The 17404-nt window shown below is 40.3% G+C and overlaps 1 long non-coding RNA gene across 1 annotated transcript; it reads right to left on the bottom strand.

The window, feature by feature from the left end:
• Positions 1–215: 215 nt before the first annotated feature.
• Positions 216–9397, bottom strand: LOC106602634 (uncharacterized). The gene is made up of 3 exons (XR_001328256.2): positions 9035–9397; positions 8434–8568; positions 216–1330 (listed from the first exon to the last, which is right to left on the bottom strand). It is a non-coding gene; the product is annotated as an uncharacterized lncRNA (long non-coding RNA).
• Positions 9398–17404: the final 8007 nt, after the last annotated feature.

Genomic DNA, 17404 nt, shown 5'->3' with positions numbered 1-17404 from the left:
TTGGTTACTAGCCCAATGTTCTAACCACTAGGCTACCCTGCTGCCCCATCATAATGAAGGTTATACTTTATTAATGGGAGTGAGTATTTTAAAATACACAATAGATCAATGGATTCAGAGGTGAATAAATCTCTCGATGTTAACCATTGTTTCCATATTTCTTACCACAATCGGGATGCATTGACCTGTGTTTTCACTAAATGTCCCTGGGACATACACCTAGTCAAAATACAATTCTGCTAAAACTTTCAAAAGGTTGGTGCTGGCTCATCAGATCAGTGTTCCACTTAATGTAAACAGGTTAAGGCTTTAGATGTCCTTACCCTCAGCTTGTTAAAGGAAAAGAACAGGGGGAAATGGGAGCTCATCCAGAGTTGCTATCCTCTATAGGAGTAGAAAACAAGAGAGCTACTGAAATCTTATCAGCCAGAGAGGAACATCGCCTTACAGCATGTTTTTAATAACATTTCACAGGGAAGAGAAAGAGAACACGTTGTAACAGTTTCACACCAAACTTGATAAGAATGAGATTGGGGCAAGGTTTGTCCAAGCTACAATCTGGTCTCTCCTCCTTTTTTAGGGCACAGCTCTGTCTCTAGAAGCCTTGTCTTTCCAAATCATGCATTATAATTATTGATACGTCATCCAACCCAAATTTAGAATGACAGTCCTCAGTGCTTCACGTTGGTTCTATCACTGTAATTTAAGACCCTCACTTTTCTCATCACCTGTGGTAATGACAGATTGGTATTTCAATGCATTCTTAGTCTAAATTACTATATATTTTGCAATGTGCAGACATCCACAATCAACCTGATACCCCAACTGAACAATTTTGGACACGCCTAAATGAATTACTGGCATGGTTGACCACCCCCCCTTCACGGCACTCATTCTTCATGTTCTTCTTCAGAAAGAGTTTCAGTTTGTCCTTTTAATGGCACATGTTCAAAGTGGATGACCCTTGATAATGTCTCGCAACTGAGCCGCCGCTGTTCTTTACAGCCATTATGTCTTTGTCCATTTTCCTACCAGTACACCAGGAACATGAGAGAAGTTTGGACTGGATCTCTCTCCATGCTCACTCCATAAGCACCCCATGTCGCTCCTGAGAGAAAAAGCATGAGAGAAAAGGCAGTTGATAGCTTCGACTGCTGTGTACAGGTTTTTGGCTCGGACTCAGGCCTCACAGTAGAAGTAGTGAAGGACCATACTGAATGCCATTTTTGCCATTTTCAGCCAGTTAGAGGGGGTGTCGAGGTTCACACTGTTCTTGGCCGAATTATCTTCAATGCATCTAGATACCATCTGTGGTCACCATTCCATAACCCTGAGAGAGGACATACAAGAACAACAGTTTAGTTTAGAATAACAACACACAGCTGAAAATGGCAAAAATGGCATTCAGTATGTTTTTATATTTTCTATCAGAAAACCAGGGTCTGTAGTGACGCCTCTAGCAATGAGATGCATAGACCTGATAACATTATTTTGCATGACCTGCATTCTCTTTTTCAGCTCTAACAAAATGCAATTCCTTACTCAGGGTCTCCTTTATGTAAACTGTATCCTTTCCTGATACCAGTATGGCTGAATCATCAGCATAAAGCAGGAGTTTGCACTTTACTGTATCTGGCATATATATCATTAATGTATATAAGAAATAAGAGAGGCCCTAAAATTGATCCCTGCGGTACTCCACAGGATATTTCTTTGCCATCTGACAGAACATCACCAACATTACGTATTTATGTTCTGTTGGTCAGATAAGACCTAAACCAATTCACTGCTACATAATTTCGACCCATGCATTTCAGTTTCATCAGGAGAATATCATGGTCCACAGTGTCGAAAGCTTTCTGCAAGTCTAACTTGACCATACCTGTATAGTTCCCCTTCTCATTTTCCTGCTTAACCTGTTGGGTCTAGGGGGCAGCATTTGCACGTCTGGATAAAAAAAATGTACCCGATTTAATCTGGTTACTAATCCTACCCAGTAACTAGAATATGCATATACTTATTATATATGGATAGAAAACACTCTAAAGTTTCCAAAACTGTTTGAATGGTGTCTGTGAGTATAACAGAACTCATTTGGCAGGCAAAACCCTGAGACATTTTCTGACAGGAAGTGGATACCTGATGTGTTGTATTGACTTTAAACCTATCCCATTGAAAAACACAGGGGTTTAGGAATATTTTGGCACTTCCTATTGCTTCCACTAGATGTCACCAGCCTTTACAAAGTGTTTTGAGTCTTCTGGAGGGAGATCTGACCGAACAAGAGCCATGGAACGGTGATGTCCCATTAGACACCTGGCGCTACTTCATGTTGGGTACCCTCGTTCCAATACGTTATAAAAGGCTATGCATTCGTCCACCTTGAATATTATTCATGTTCTGGTTAAAAAGGCCCTAATGATTTATGCTATACAACGTTTGACATGTTTGAACGAACGGAAATATATTTTTTCCCCTCGTTCATGACGAGAAGTCCGGCTGGCTTACATCATGTGCTAACGAGACGGAGATTTTTGGACATAAATGATGAGCTTTTTTGAACAAAACTACATTCGTTATGGACCTGTGATACCTGGAAGTGACATCTGATGAAGAGAATCAAAGGTAATGGATTATTTACATAGTATTTTCGATTTTAGATCTCCCCAACATGACGTCTAGTCTGTATCGCAACGCGTATTTTTCTGGGCACAGTGCTCAGATTATTGCAAAGTGTGATTTCCCAGTAAGGTTATTTTTAAATCTGGCAAGTTGATTGCGTTCAAAAGATGTAAATCTATAATTCTTTAAATGACAATATAATATTTTACCAATGTTTTCTAATTTTAATTATTTAATTTGTGACGCTGACTTGACTGCCGGTTATTGGAGGGAAACGATTTCCTCAACATCAATGCCATAGTAAAACGCTGTTTTTGTATATAAATATGAACTTGATAGAACTAAAAATGCATGCATTGTCTAACATAATGTCCTAGGAGTGTCATCTGATGGAGATTGTAAAAGGTTAGTGTATCATTTTAGCTGGTTTTATGGTTTTGGTGACCCTGTCTTTGACTTGACAAAACATTACACACAACTCTTGTAAATGTACTGTCCTAACATACTCTAAATTTATGCTTTCGCCGTAAAACCTTTTTGAAATCGTAAAACGTGGTTAGATTAAGGAGATGTTTATCTTTCAAATGGTGTAACATAGTTGTATTTTTGAAAAATTTGAATTTTGACATTTATTTGGATTCAAATTTGCCGCTCTTGAAATGCACCTGCTGTTGATGGAGTGCACCACAGGTGGCACGCTAGCGTCCCACCTAGCCCCAAGAGGTTAATGTGGTCAAAAAGGTGGATAATGCAAGTATTAGTGGAATGAGCTGTTCTAAAGCCAGATTGTAGTTCATAAAGAAGTTTGCGCTTGAGAAGGTATCTCTCAAGTTGATTAAAAACTAATCTCTCAACAACTTTGGATAAGATGCTGAGGATCGACACAGGCCTGTAGTTTCCTACATTTGTTTTACTGCTCTTCTTGTGGAGCAGAACCACCTGGACTGTTTTGAGATCATTGGGAAATGTACGTTGGTATAAGTGCACAAGGCGAGACCCAGATGCAGACACGGGAGGCAGATAGTTTGAGTCTCTGATATTTATTATAATCCAAGGGGTAGGCAAGAGAATGGTCATGGACAGGCAAAAGATCAAAACCAGGTCAGAGTCCAGAAGGTACAGAGTGGCAGGCTGGCTCGAGGTCAGGGCAGGCAGATTGGTCAGGCAGGCGGGTTCAGAGTCCAGACAGGCAAGGGTCACAACCGGGAGGACTAGCAAAACAGAGAAGGAAAAACAGGATAACGGGAAAAAACCCGCTGGTTGACTTGACAAACAAGACGAACTGGCAACAGACAAGCATGGAACACAGGAATAAGTACCCAGGGACTAATGAGGAAAACAAGTGACACCTGGAGGTGGGTGGAGACAATCACAAAGACAGGTGAAAGATCAGGGTGTGACAGTTGGCAGAAATGCCTTCTGGAACAAGTTAACTTTCATGTGCCTTAATAACACACTTGTATGCCGTCTGTAAATACTTAGACAATTGTTAAATTACGAGCCTAGTTGGTTTAGCCAAGGAAAAAAACAGGAACCTTCCCGCTAGCCATGATTGGCTGAGATAATGGATGGGCTGGACATGCCGAGAGATGAGTTCAGATTGGTCTGCCATGTAGCACGCTTCTGTCTATAACATGAGCTGCTTAGTATCTGTAGCTAATCCTTTCTAAAGCTTATATTTTTTAAACATATCACAAAGAACTGCAAAAGTGTTGCTAAGTCTGTCCACTTTTTGGAGGACCGAGTTTTGAAATCAGTGGAATGCCCGGTGGAAGCAGAGTATAAAAGCTAAGGTAATGGAGAAAATTCAGGTGTTTGATTGAAAATGCGGAGGGAGTCAAAAAGAGAACACAGAAGGCTGTTGTATAAAACACTTGTCTCCCGATTACATCTTCAAACTAAGGACAAGCATAGCATCTGTGACAGAGATGGAGAAGTGTTGATCCATGTATACGGGTAAGAGTCTAGCTAGCTAGATTATCAGATACTATACGTTTCTAATTTTGTAAGAAAGTTGCTTCGATTGCAAAAGCATACTGTTAGCTAGCTAGCTAATGTTGCTGGCTGCCTCGCTAGCTAACGTTATGTGTATGATCTGTGTAGTAATATTATTGGTATCTCAGAGCCATTGGCATTGCTAGTTTTAGCCTAATGGTAGCTAGCTAGCTACCGTTGAACCTTGCTAGTTGGTTAGCTTTAGCTACCTGTAGACTCATGCAGGGTTACAATTATGGTTCATTGTTTAGCTAGCTAACTAGCTACATGTCTAAACAAAAGACTCCACTATGTAAGTAACCATTTCTGTGCATGTGATAAATAAACACAGATTTTATTTGATATAATGTGTGTTTACCGGAGATGGTAATGTGAAGAACAACATGATCTGCACCAAAGTCAAATTAGGATATAACGTTAGGCCAGAGACAGTGTCCAAGTTCTACAATTCTCTGGTAGAATGCCCTGCTTTTTTCCTCGTCACAATCACAACCGTAAGCTATTTTCTGTAATTAGCTTGCCAAAAACGTGTAAATAATGATCTTGTTGTGAATTTATTTCCCTGTAGTAATGAATACAAATTAGCTAAAGTTAAGATGTTGTCAGCTATATGATATGGTCATTATTTGAACTGGCTAGCCAGCTAAATTATCATTAGCTAGCAGAAAATATCTAGAAACAAACCAAAACATTGTTTAGAAAGTTGCTTTTAGTTGCCTAGTTTGCTAGATTGACATATACTAAATTCCTTTTTTAACCCGCTTGGCTTATTGGTGTTCAAATACACCAGTTATGCTATTTTGGACCACCAGGCTGCTGATGTCATGCATCCTGTTGTTTTTGTGTTTATACTGTCGCAGACCAGGGGGTTTGATTCATATGTTTACACAGGTCAGACACAAGTGTGATACCTCAGTTTCAAGGGTGTTTATTTAAAACAAGAAGGAAAAAAGAAACTGGTCTCCTCCAGGAGACCTCTTCCGGGTTACCACCTTCTGGGCTCCGGGAAATGTTATCTTCTCTGAGGTTGCAGACCGTGAGGACCTCTATCCGGTAGCAACCTCTCACAACCTCCAAACTCTCCTGTTTGGTGTCCTCCTGGCAGCTTTACGGGCCCCGTACGGTTGGTGAGCAATCAGACCCTTGATTACTCACCAGCCTCAATTAGTCCTGGCCGGAGGACCCGTCGAGACCTGGCGTGTCCAGCAGAGGGTGCCACCGCTGCGTGATGTAGACTCCGTCTGTCACCTAGGCCTCGATGAGTCTCCCGCTGGTGGCATGTCTGCGGTACACTACAATACTTTTTCACAACGACAATGACAAGTTTGATGTCGGATGACAATAGAATGTTAATGATGTCACTGCGGTAACTGTATACAGATATGTCCATTGACGTAGTATAAACCTGCCTTCAGTCTTTGGTTGTACAGTACACTACTGTAATCACTGTTTAGCTCATGGCCTCACATGTGAATCCTTAAAGAGATGGGTGGGGCTAAGGCTTAACCTGTTAGGGCTAGGGGGCAGCATTTGCACGTCTGGATAAAAAAAATGTACCCGATTTAATCTGGTTACTAATCCTACCCAGTAACTAGAATATGCATATACTTATTATATATGGATAGAAAACACTCTAAAGTTTCTAAAACTGTTTGAATGGTGTCTGTGAGTATAACAGAACTCATTTGGCAGGCAAAACCCTGAGACATTTTCTGACAGGAAGTGGATACCTGATGTGTTGTATTACCTTTAAACCTATCCCATTGAAAAGCACAGGGGCTGAGGAATATTTTGGCACTTCCTATTGCTTCCACTAGATGTCACCAGCCTTTACAAAGTGTTTTGAGTCTTCTGGAGGGAGATCTGACCGAACAAGAGCCATGGAACGATGATGTCCCATTAGACACCTGGCGCGCGAGTTCATGTTGGGTACCCTCGTTCCAATACGTTATAAAAGAGTATGCATTCGTCCACCTTGAATATTATTCATGTTCTGGTTAAAAAGGCCCTAATGATTTATGCTATACAACGTTTGACATGTTTGAACGAACGTAAATATATTTTTTCCCCTCGTTCATGACGAGAAGTCCGGCTGGCTTAGATCATGTGCTAACAAGACGGAGATTTTTGGACATAAATGATGAGCTTTTTTGAACAAAACTACATTCGTTATGGACCTGTGATACCTGGAAGTGACATCTGATGAAGAGAATCAAAGGTAATGGATTATTTACATAGTATTTTCGATTTTAGATCTCCCCAACATGACGTCTAGTCTGTATCGCAACGCGTATTTTTCTGGGCGCAGTGCTCAGATTATTGCAAAGTGTGATTTCCCAGTAAGGTTATTTTTAAATCTGGCAAGTTGATTGCGTTCAAAAGATGTAAATCTATAATTCTTTAAATGACAATATAATATTTTACCAATGTTTTCTAATTTTAATTATTTAATTTGTGACGCTGACTTGACTGCCGGTTATTGGAGGGAAACGATTTCCTCAACATCAATGCCATAGTAAAATGCTGTTTTTGGATATAAATATGAACTTGATAGAACTAAAAATGCATGCATTGTCTAACATAATGTCCTAGGAGTGTCATCTGATGGAGATTGTAAAAGGTTAGTGCATCATTTTAGCTGGTTTTATGGTTTTGGTGACCCTGTCTTTGAATCGACAAAACATTACACACAACTCTTGTAAATGTACTGTCCTAACATACTCTAAATTTATGCTTTCGCCGTAAAACCTTTTTGAAATCGTAAAACGTGGTTAGATTAAGGAGATGTTTATCTTTCAAAGGGTGTAAAATAGTTGTATGTTTGAAAAATTTGAATTTTGACATTTATTTGGATTCAAATTTGCCGCTCTTGAAATGCACCTGCTGTTGATGGAGTGCACCACGGGGGGGACGCTAGCGTCCCACCTAGCCCATAGAGGTTAAGAGGGTGTGAACAATGCTGAATGGGTGTAGACAAAGAAGAGCTCTCCAGTAGCTGTACCAAAACATTCCAGGGCCATTTTCTCAAAAGGGGGGTTACAAGTTTATCAACTTTCAAAGCATAATTATTTTCCCATTGTTCCTCAACTGCAGTGTATGATATACCATTTTCTGCCTCTGAGTCTCTACTTTTATCCAATGTAAAAAACACCCTTTCAAATGTTGCTACAAGACCGAATTTAGCCGGTCAGTGACATATTAAGCTAGACTGATGTTGTAGTATAATATAAAATTGTGGAATAGATATTGCTAGCTATTGTACATAAGTACTGTATATAATGTTTGATAAAATGTTTTATATCATGTTTTTTACAAGTGTACTGACAAGTAACTAAATTATTCCAGCTGCATCAGAAACCAATAAAGTGTTGACTTCAACTTCTGGATCAATTCATTTATGAAATGTATTTGGAAGTAAATAGCTAGAATCTTATTGCTAAAACAAAAAATGCAGGGAGTTGGTGTATAATTTCTACTTTCATTTGTTGGCAAGTAAACATGTTTCATTAAAACAGTAGCTATAGGAAATAAGCTTGTATTCAAGACAAAGATTATTTGCTCTGGAGACGAAGGTGAGTTTACATAGAAGTATGCAGTTATAGCAACGTATGACATACTGTATGTACAGCAGAAGAATAATATACTACTAACGCCTATAATAAATACTACAGCTCTACAAAAGGAACATTTGCATATGGTGTGTTTGGGGGGTGAAGTGAGTTATTCGGAGTCACTTTGATACAAGGGGAGATAGTTGTTATGCGACCTTTCACATCTCTTTTTGAGAGTCATCAATAAAAATGTTATCCAACATACTGTCTATCGTGTGAGGGATAAATTGCTATGGCCTCAACAACACCCCCAGGCAAGGGGATTCGGTGTCCTCTGCGTAGCTTCTCGCCACGTAGAACTCACTCCAAAAATAATCTGTAGGCCACCAACCGTTATTGTCTGTAAGAAAATAACAAAAACACTATTAGACTTTTACGGGCAATCGTTGTGTACTGTCTGTATTTCTACTGTAGCAGCACGATACAGAATATGACACTGACACAAGTTAGCTAGCTAGCTAGCAACAACACACAGGTATAGTTACTCCAAGACTATAGTTACTCCAAGACCATATAGTTACTCATTATCATCAAAACCTTTCTCCAGTTTTGGTCCTAATGAGATGCACTGAGGCTATCTTGCTAACATTAGCAAGCTAGCTTTGACGTAAGAATACAGTATATTTTGGGTAACGTTATAGCAAACAAAGCTAACTAGCTCAACTTGGCTAACTTGGCTTGTAGTTGTACTTGCAAGCCTCGTTATGTCTGAATCAATTACGAAATTCTACTGTACTGAACAACACTGCCTCGTGGGAAAATATAGCTTATATTTCTAGCTAACTACCGACAGCAAATCAACGTACTTGTTAATCATATGCCCTCCTGGTCCAGCTTGTCTAGGCTGCCGCTGCCAGTTGATATGGGAGGTTCTGAAGAACATCTCCAGCACCCCTGTATCTATATGTAACACCAATGGTCTGTCACATACACATGATCCATGGGGTCTGCATTGAGCCTCTCCAGTTAGAACTGTCCGCGATGTAATTTGTTGCAGCACAGACATTCCTCTTCTGTTGGCATGGCTGGACAGCACCCGCATAGGCACCACCAGTCGGAGTCTGACCGTCTGTGTCTCCACAGGATCGGGAGCAGCGGTAGCGGCTGCAGCTGTCGCCGCTTGCAGGTCTCGCAATTCTTGTTCTTGCTGTCCCAAATCCTCAGCAGTGTATTCCTATGTAAAAAAAAATATATATTGAAAAGAGGAATCATCATAAGCAGCCATTATAATTATTTAGCAATCTCGGATAGACAGTGCACAGTAACATAGCTTTCGTGAACCTGTATAAACTAGTAAAGCGTCTTTTTTGAAAAGCCCACCTTTGAGGGTGGGAACACAATTGGACAAGGAAGTAGGGCTTCCGTCAGACTGCAATATTTACAAAGCCAGAGAAAATGAGTAAAACTAGATATCCTGCAATGTCGTGGCAGATAGGAACATCGTTGAGACAAATCCAATGGCTCTATTGAACAACCATATTTTCTAGCTACTAACGCGATCGTGAAATCTGCAAAACACAAAGGCCACAATAATTGCTTCCAAACATGACTCCATACATTTTTTGATCAGACAGCAGGCTCAATCAAACCGTGATGTCATTGGTTGATGAGAAAACTCACAGTTCATATCCCTTTCAGTCTCTTGATAATTGCCTTCGATGCATGGGAGCAAGTCCCTGAAAGCAGAGGAAGGTTCTACTGAAATTTAGACAGACAGAGAGAGAGAGAGAAAGGGAGAGAGAGAGGTAAAAAGAAAGGGAGTGAGCTAAACAGTGTACAGAAAGTTCAAGCGGAGTGGATTCTCTGAGTGTGTGTCAGAGAGTGTGTTTACGTGACTGTGTGTGGCGCAGTCCAGCTGAGAGAGGCAAAAAGAAAGGGAGTAATTAAAAACAGTTTAAAAGGGCCTTCCCCAAACTGTTGCCACAAAGTTGGAAGCACAGAATCATCTAGAATGTTATTGTATGCTGTAGCGTTAAGATTTCCCTTCACTGGAACTAAGGGGCCTGAACCATGACAAACAGCCCCAAACCATTATTCCTCCTCTACCAAACGTTACAGTTGGCACTATGATTGGGGCAGGTAGCTTTCTCCTGGCATCCGCCAAACCCAGATTTGTCCTCTCGACTGCCAGATGGTGAAGCGTGATTCATCACTCCAGAGAATGCATTTCCACTTCTCCAGAGTCCAATGGCGGCGAGCTTTACACCACTCCAGCTGACACTTGCGCATGGTGATCCTAGGCTTGTGCGCGGCTGCTCGGCCATGGAAACCCATTTCATGAAGCCCCCGACGAACAGTTCTGTGCTGACGTTGATTCCAGAGGCAGTTTGGAACTCGGTAGTGAGTGTTGCAACCGAGGACAGACGATTTTTACGTGTTATGTGCTTCAGCATTCACCGGTCACGTTCTATGAGCTTGTGTGGCCTACCACTTCGCGGCTGAGCCGTTGATGCTCCTAGACGTTTCCACTTCACAATAACAGCACTTACAGTTGACAGAGGCAGCTCTAGCAGGGCAGAAATTTGATGAACTGACTTTGATGGTGCCACATTGAAAGTCACTGAGCTCTTCATTAAGGTTATTCTACTGACAATGTTTGTGTATGGAGATTGCATTGCCGTGTGCTCCATTTTAGGAGTGTGGCTGAAATAGCCGAATCCACTAATTTGAAGGTTTGTTCACATACTTTGTATATATAGTTTGTGTGTATATACAGTACCAGTCAAAAGTTTGTACACACCTACAGTACTCATTCCAGGGTTTTTCTTTATTTTTTACAATTTTCTACATTGTAGAACAATAGTGAAGATATCAAAAATATGAAATAATACAATTGGAATCATGTAGTAACAAAAAAAGTGTTAAATAAATCAAAATATATTTTAGATTTTTCAAAGTAGCCACCCTTTGCCTTGATGGCAGCTTTGCACACACTTGGCAAAGCTAGGTTAAACTCTTAGACCTAGCGACTAGACGATTCACATTATTTCAGGCAACTATTAAGCCTCGTTTGTCATATCCAACCAGCACGACTCTTCATCGCTACACAACAGTTTTACTTTCTACTAAGCTACCTGCTACTTCCTATTCTACAGCAGATGCTCGCAGCCCTCAGACAAGGCAGTCCCCTTCCTCGTTGATGTTTTACGAGGCGGGCTTCTTACTGGTTTTCTATGGTTTCCTTCTAATGGCCAGTTCACAACTCCATCTATCACTTTCATTCTTTCACGTGATTTAGGTTTTTCTGATCTGGTCTTTTCACCCTAATCCCTATAGCCTCACTCTTAAGCATTCTAAATTGTGTTCCTGGAGTACTATTATAATAGCTCACACTTACACTCCATTATTATGCTTTATGCTAATATACTGTATCTTCACACTCGACCCCGCTCTGCTCCTTTCTCAAGTAAAATAAAGGTGTTATCTTTCACCTCAATGCTAAACTGGTCACTCATTCTGAACTGGAGCTGCAACCAACTAGGTTGCTGGTCACGCTCTGCCGACACCTCTACGTTAGTCCCAATCTATTGTCCATCCTTTCAGCAATGGTCCTTTTTACCATGTCTACCAATAGATACATTAGTTAGCGAGTATCCAATTACACTCATCCCATAGTGGCGGCAGTCATTCATTATTTCACCCGGCATTTGGTCATGATTTCACTTTCTCATATTGTAACATTGCGAGGCACTCAGTAGGTCACTTTTGGAAGGCGGGCCTATCTTCCCACATTTCAGCATGCACTATTGGGGTCAACGTTCAGCTAGAATTTCACGTAATTATACATATTGTATTATGGCATGCACTATTGGGTTCAACGCTCAGCTAGCGTTTCATGTTAATCATACGTATCTCATTATGGCATGCGTGTTTGGGTACACATACAGGCAGACATCAAATTTCAACCAGACACATTTAATGATGTTGAATCTTGCGCTCAGCACACCTTGCATCAATAATTATTTTAAATAATATTTTCCATTGCAGCATAATTGCACTTTTGTTCTAATTCTTCGCCTGCATCTCTGTTACATCTAATGATCACTGCTTTCACCAACTGTTGCGTCCATTCGCCCTGGTGAGTAAGTTATTATTTTTTGAGGGTGGGGGGGGGGGTTGATGCCAGCAGCCCAGCAAAGGCCTACCAGTAATTTTTTTATATATATTTTTTTTATTGAACCTTTATTTAACTAGGCATTTAACTATTTAACTAAGTCAGTTAAAAACAAATTCTTATTTACAATGACAGCCTACCCTGGCCAAAGCCTAACCCAGATGACTCTGGGCCAATTGTCCACCATCCTATGGGACTTCCAATCATGGCCGGTTGTGATACAGCCTGGAATCAAACCAGGGTCTGTGGTGACGCATCTAGCACTGAGATGCAGTGCCTTAGACTGCTGCGCCACTCTGGAGTCATCAGCATCATCCTCGGAGATGAGGCCATACCCAAAACTATTTAATACAATTCCATATTGCGTCTCTAATGGCCATTCAGTTAAGCCTGTACTCAATTGAAATGCTGCTGTCATGGAATGGCAAGCTTTGAGCACTACCGATGAAAAATTTATGCCATATTTTGCATTTGCAAAATGCCTATTGTTAAATGTTTGGTTGGTGACACAGAATTAGGAATTAGAATAGCAAAATAATTTTATAGGATATGTAGGCGTGACATTGATATCTCGATTAATTTGCAGCTCTTGAAGTATATACAAAGTGTGCGAGTTTAAGCATATCAAAAGTTTTAGAGTTGATGTCCCTTATGCCTTTGGACATTTTTGGGGAATCAGCACAAATTAGATTAAAAGCCCTACTTGCGGTCTTCGTAAAACCTCTTAAGGATCCGCCCCTTTTTTAAATTTTCGCCTAAAATGACATACCCAAATCTAACTGCCTATAGCTCAGGACCTGGACCAAGGATATGCATATTCTTGATACCATTTGAAAGGAAACACTTTGAAGTTCGTGGAAATGTGAAATTAATGTAGGAGTATACAACACATTAGATATGGTAAAAGATAATACCATCATCTTTGAAATGCAAGAGAAAGGCCATAATGTATTATTGCAGCCCAGGCACAATTTAGATTTTGGCCACTAGATGGCAGCTTCGTATGTGCACAGTTTTAGACTGATCCAATTAACCATTGCATATCTGTTCAGAATGTTGTATCAAGACTGCCCAAATGTGCCTTATTGGTTTATTAATACATTGTCAAGTTCATAATTGTGCACTCTCCTCAAACAATAGCATGGTATTCTTTCACTGTAATAGCTACTCTAAATTGGACAGCGCAGTTAGATTAACAAGAATTTAAGCTTTCTGACCATATCAGATATGTCTATGTCCTGGGAAATGTTCATGTTTCTTACAACCTCATGCTAATCACATTAGCCTACGTTAGCTTAACCGTCCCGTGGGGGTGAATCCGATCCAGTAGAGGTTAAATCAAACTTGTTTTTTACAGTATGTGTGGAGCACAATACCACAGAGGAGTTTATATGGTAGGATCTTAAATTTGTATTCCACAGGCTGGGATCCGCACCATGTAGCTGTTGCGAGAGCACATTTTTCACTGGCTGTCAATGGGTCGCATTAACAATGTTTGATAGGCAGCTGAGTCTACACAACTTCAATTCAACCATTAATGGGGTAAAATACACCTATACATTTGTGAACAGCCATCCATAACAACTACAATCCAGAAGATGAGAATAATTGAGAGAGCAGCAGTGTGATTCACATAATTTATATATAGATATCAATAATAGGGCTAATTGATATCTGAATCACCCGTAGCCTACATCACTAATGTCGTCCGTGCATTTTTTTCAAGTTGGTCGTATAATCTTTGATGTCGACAGCAGTCGCAAGCATTGGAAGATATTACTGTAGCTTGCACTGAGTCTATTAAACACATATTCCTGCTCTTTTCCCACGATCCATCAATTGTATTTGGTGTCATCATAGTGGTCTCTGACTTGTGGTCAGACTCGCTCAGTCAAAAAAATGTGTTTTACTTGTGCCTTTTTTCAGTACTGATTTGAATGTCATTGAGAAAACAGAAAGATGTGGAAATATTTTTTGCAAACATCCTTCATGAATTTGAAAATAATCATAAAAGTAATCATCTAGTTTTTCAAAAGTATCTGTAATCTGATTACAATATTTCTGCTGGTAAAGTAACAGATTAAAGTTAATTTTGGGGGGTAATCAATTACATATTACTCCCCAACCCTGTGGGACACCAATACAGAAAATGTGTCCTCTCCAAAATAATAAATTGTTCTTGAGTCCGAAGACTATATAGAATACATAAGAACTGTTTTGTAAACCACCAGTCTGGAGTCTAAAATAAGGTTTCTTCTCTTAGGGCCACACAACAACAGAAAACTCAGTTTTCTCATAAATCATCCAAATACTAAATTCTATCCCGCTTTGCTCTCTACTTTCTCTGTAAGACACAACATTTATCTATCCATTACTCCAGGATGTAGCTATAACATCATTATAACTTCTGCTCCAGAAAACACAAAGTGAGGTATCTCTGCAAAGCTCAGTGTATTACAATACATATTATGCCACTTTTATTGATTTATGAAACTTTGGAGGATAACGTATGATTTAAATACGAGATTCAAATGGATCTCTAGATAGGCAAAAAAGGCACATGATCAATGTGTGGGATCAGCACAAGCATTTCACCTGTGTTATTATGTTGGAAGGTGGAATATTGTGATGAAAAAAAAAGCGCAGGGGATATAATTGTGTCAAATTGGTGCCTGCTTTAAGCCCCCATTTCAGTGTCTGCTAAATCACCTTGGAGTGTTTCTCCACCATCAACACACGGTGCTCTATTTTCACAGTGGCAGTCTTATACTTGACGAATAATGAATAAAAAATTGGACAAAGACAAACAAACAAAAACGCATCACCGCCACTGAAATGTCAAACACACTGTATCAGTGCAACATAACAGCTCCTGGATTGCCATTAAGCTGTTGTCTCTTCCGCAGAGTGTTCCCTAACAACCTGTTTTCTAAAATGTCCGCCTCGGCTAAGAGATGCCTCAGCTCGATTGCCTTTTAATGGCGTCTTGTTTTTGCTGCGGCTCCAACTAAGCCTACAAAGCGCTTGTCATCTGAGCGTGTCATTACGACTGCACCTGGAGAGATAGAGATGCTCCAGCCGGGTGTCATGAAATAATAATGATAATCTTTGTTTGCTTTGTTGTGCTATGTCTGAGCCAGTCACAGTTTCATGGTAGATTAACAAAGTGCATCGGTTGGAGTGCTTGCAAAGTTTTTGTTCGCGATATAAGGATACATGACTCATATGACATTTCTTGTAGTAGTCATAACTTTTTCTGGCCACTCTTTACGTTCGATGAATGTAATGCTCAATGAATTTTAGATTATACAATTGTTTTCTGTCTTTAGGGGTGTTCTTAAAGAGTCTGAAAGTCTGAAACTCAGCTCCTCAAGTGAACTTTCCTCCATTCAACGTTCTGCTGAGCATGAGCTGTCTGGCTATGGCTGTGTGTGTCTGTGTGTGTGTGTGTGTGTGTGTGTGTCTGAACCAATTATATTATTTTGGGGACAGGTCGAAAAACATTAAACATGTATGGAAATTTAGCTAGCTTGCAGTTGCTAGCTAATTTGTCCTATTTAGATAGCTAACTTGCTGTTGCTAGCTAATTTGTCCTGGGGCATACACATTGAGTTGTTATTTTACCTGAAATACACAAGGTCATCTACTCCGACAATTAATCCATACATAAAACGGTCAACCGAATTGTTTCTAGTCATCTCTCCTCCAGGCTTTTTCTTCTTTGGACTTTATATAGTGATTGGCAACTAATTTTCATAGTAAGGTGTTACCATAACCGACCTCAGTTCGTCTTTCAATCACCCATGTGGGTATAACCAATGAGGAGATGGCAAATGGGCATATGCTTCTAAAAGCCAATGAGGAGATGGGAGAGGCAGGACTTGCAATGCCACAAATAGAATCAACTTCTATTTTTGCGCATGGCAACGCAGACGCTCGTTGGCGCTCGCGAGCAGTGTGGGTGCAATGATTCAATAACATGTATGTGTACATTTATTTTGCAACGCTCGCACATGCAAACTGACCGGTGTGGTTGGCATGTAAACCTCCTAAGCTTCATTCAACATATTTGCTGCGGTTGATGATATTTTGATGAAAAACTAAGGATTCAAAGTGAATATATTCACAGTATATAAGTAGTCTGGGTGCACCCCACTAGACCATGGCAGCCGAGTATTCACAGGCAATTTGGCATTTAGGGTAGACCCTAATTACATTTCAGAGTTGTTACTCACCAACATACACAAGGTGCTTATTCAGCAAAACCCTGGAGGAAGGTGACTTTACCTCCCCGGAGCAGAAGGAAGTGCTCTGAAACTGAACATGGGACCTAAATCAAAATGGTGTCAGAGTTTGTGTTATCACATGAACAAAATAACATTTGGGTGATCCCCAATGTACTCGCAACCAATGAAGCAGTCCAAAGTATTAATGGTGAAGGTAAGGGGGTTGAAGAGGACTTTTTTAGGTCACTTATGAAGAGGAAATTAATAACATTAGGCTGACATTGCTTCATGTACAGTTCCAGTTCATTCTACCAAATGACAGCATTACTCATGGGCAAACAGTTAAATCGCAATCACTTCAGTTGACAAAGAAGTTAACTGTTATGTCATAGCGTATGCCAGCCATGGAGATGTCAGACCTCCACCAATGAGAGAGAGGCTGGACTGATTGATAGGGCTGGAGGCTGGCCGCCTGTTCACCCACAGAGCAGCAGACACAGAGACTGCCCCTGGAGAGGAGGAGCACACCAGGGAAGCCCCACAGCTCAGTGAAAAGGGCCACATTTATATATAACCATCTACCTGTCAATGGGCCAGATTCACTCAGTCTCTCAAAGTGAATCAGCAAGTAATACAATTTTGTAGACGGCAATAAACATTTTGAAGAGGTATATCAAATCAAATTTTATTTGTCACATACACATGGTTAGCAATGTTAAGTGAGAGGTGTGGTGTCAGGAAAACAACTCTGAGTGCCCACACCTCCTCCCTGTAGACTTTCTCGTCGTAGTTGGTAATCAAGCCCACTACTATTGTGTCGTCTGCAAACTTGATGA

Source organism: Salmo salar, chromosome ssa04 (assembly GCF_905237065.1).
Source record: "Salmo salar chromosome ssa04, Ssal_v3.1, whole genome shotgun sequence".
In the NCBI taxonomy this organism is placed as follows: Eukaryota; Metazoa; Chordata; class Actinopteri; order Salmoniformes; family Salmonidae; genus Salmo; species Salmo salar.
The sequence above is the reverse complement of the archived record's forward strand: the minus strand, read 5'-3'. Positions and strand labels throughout refer to the sequence as shown.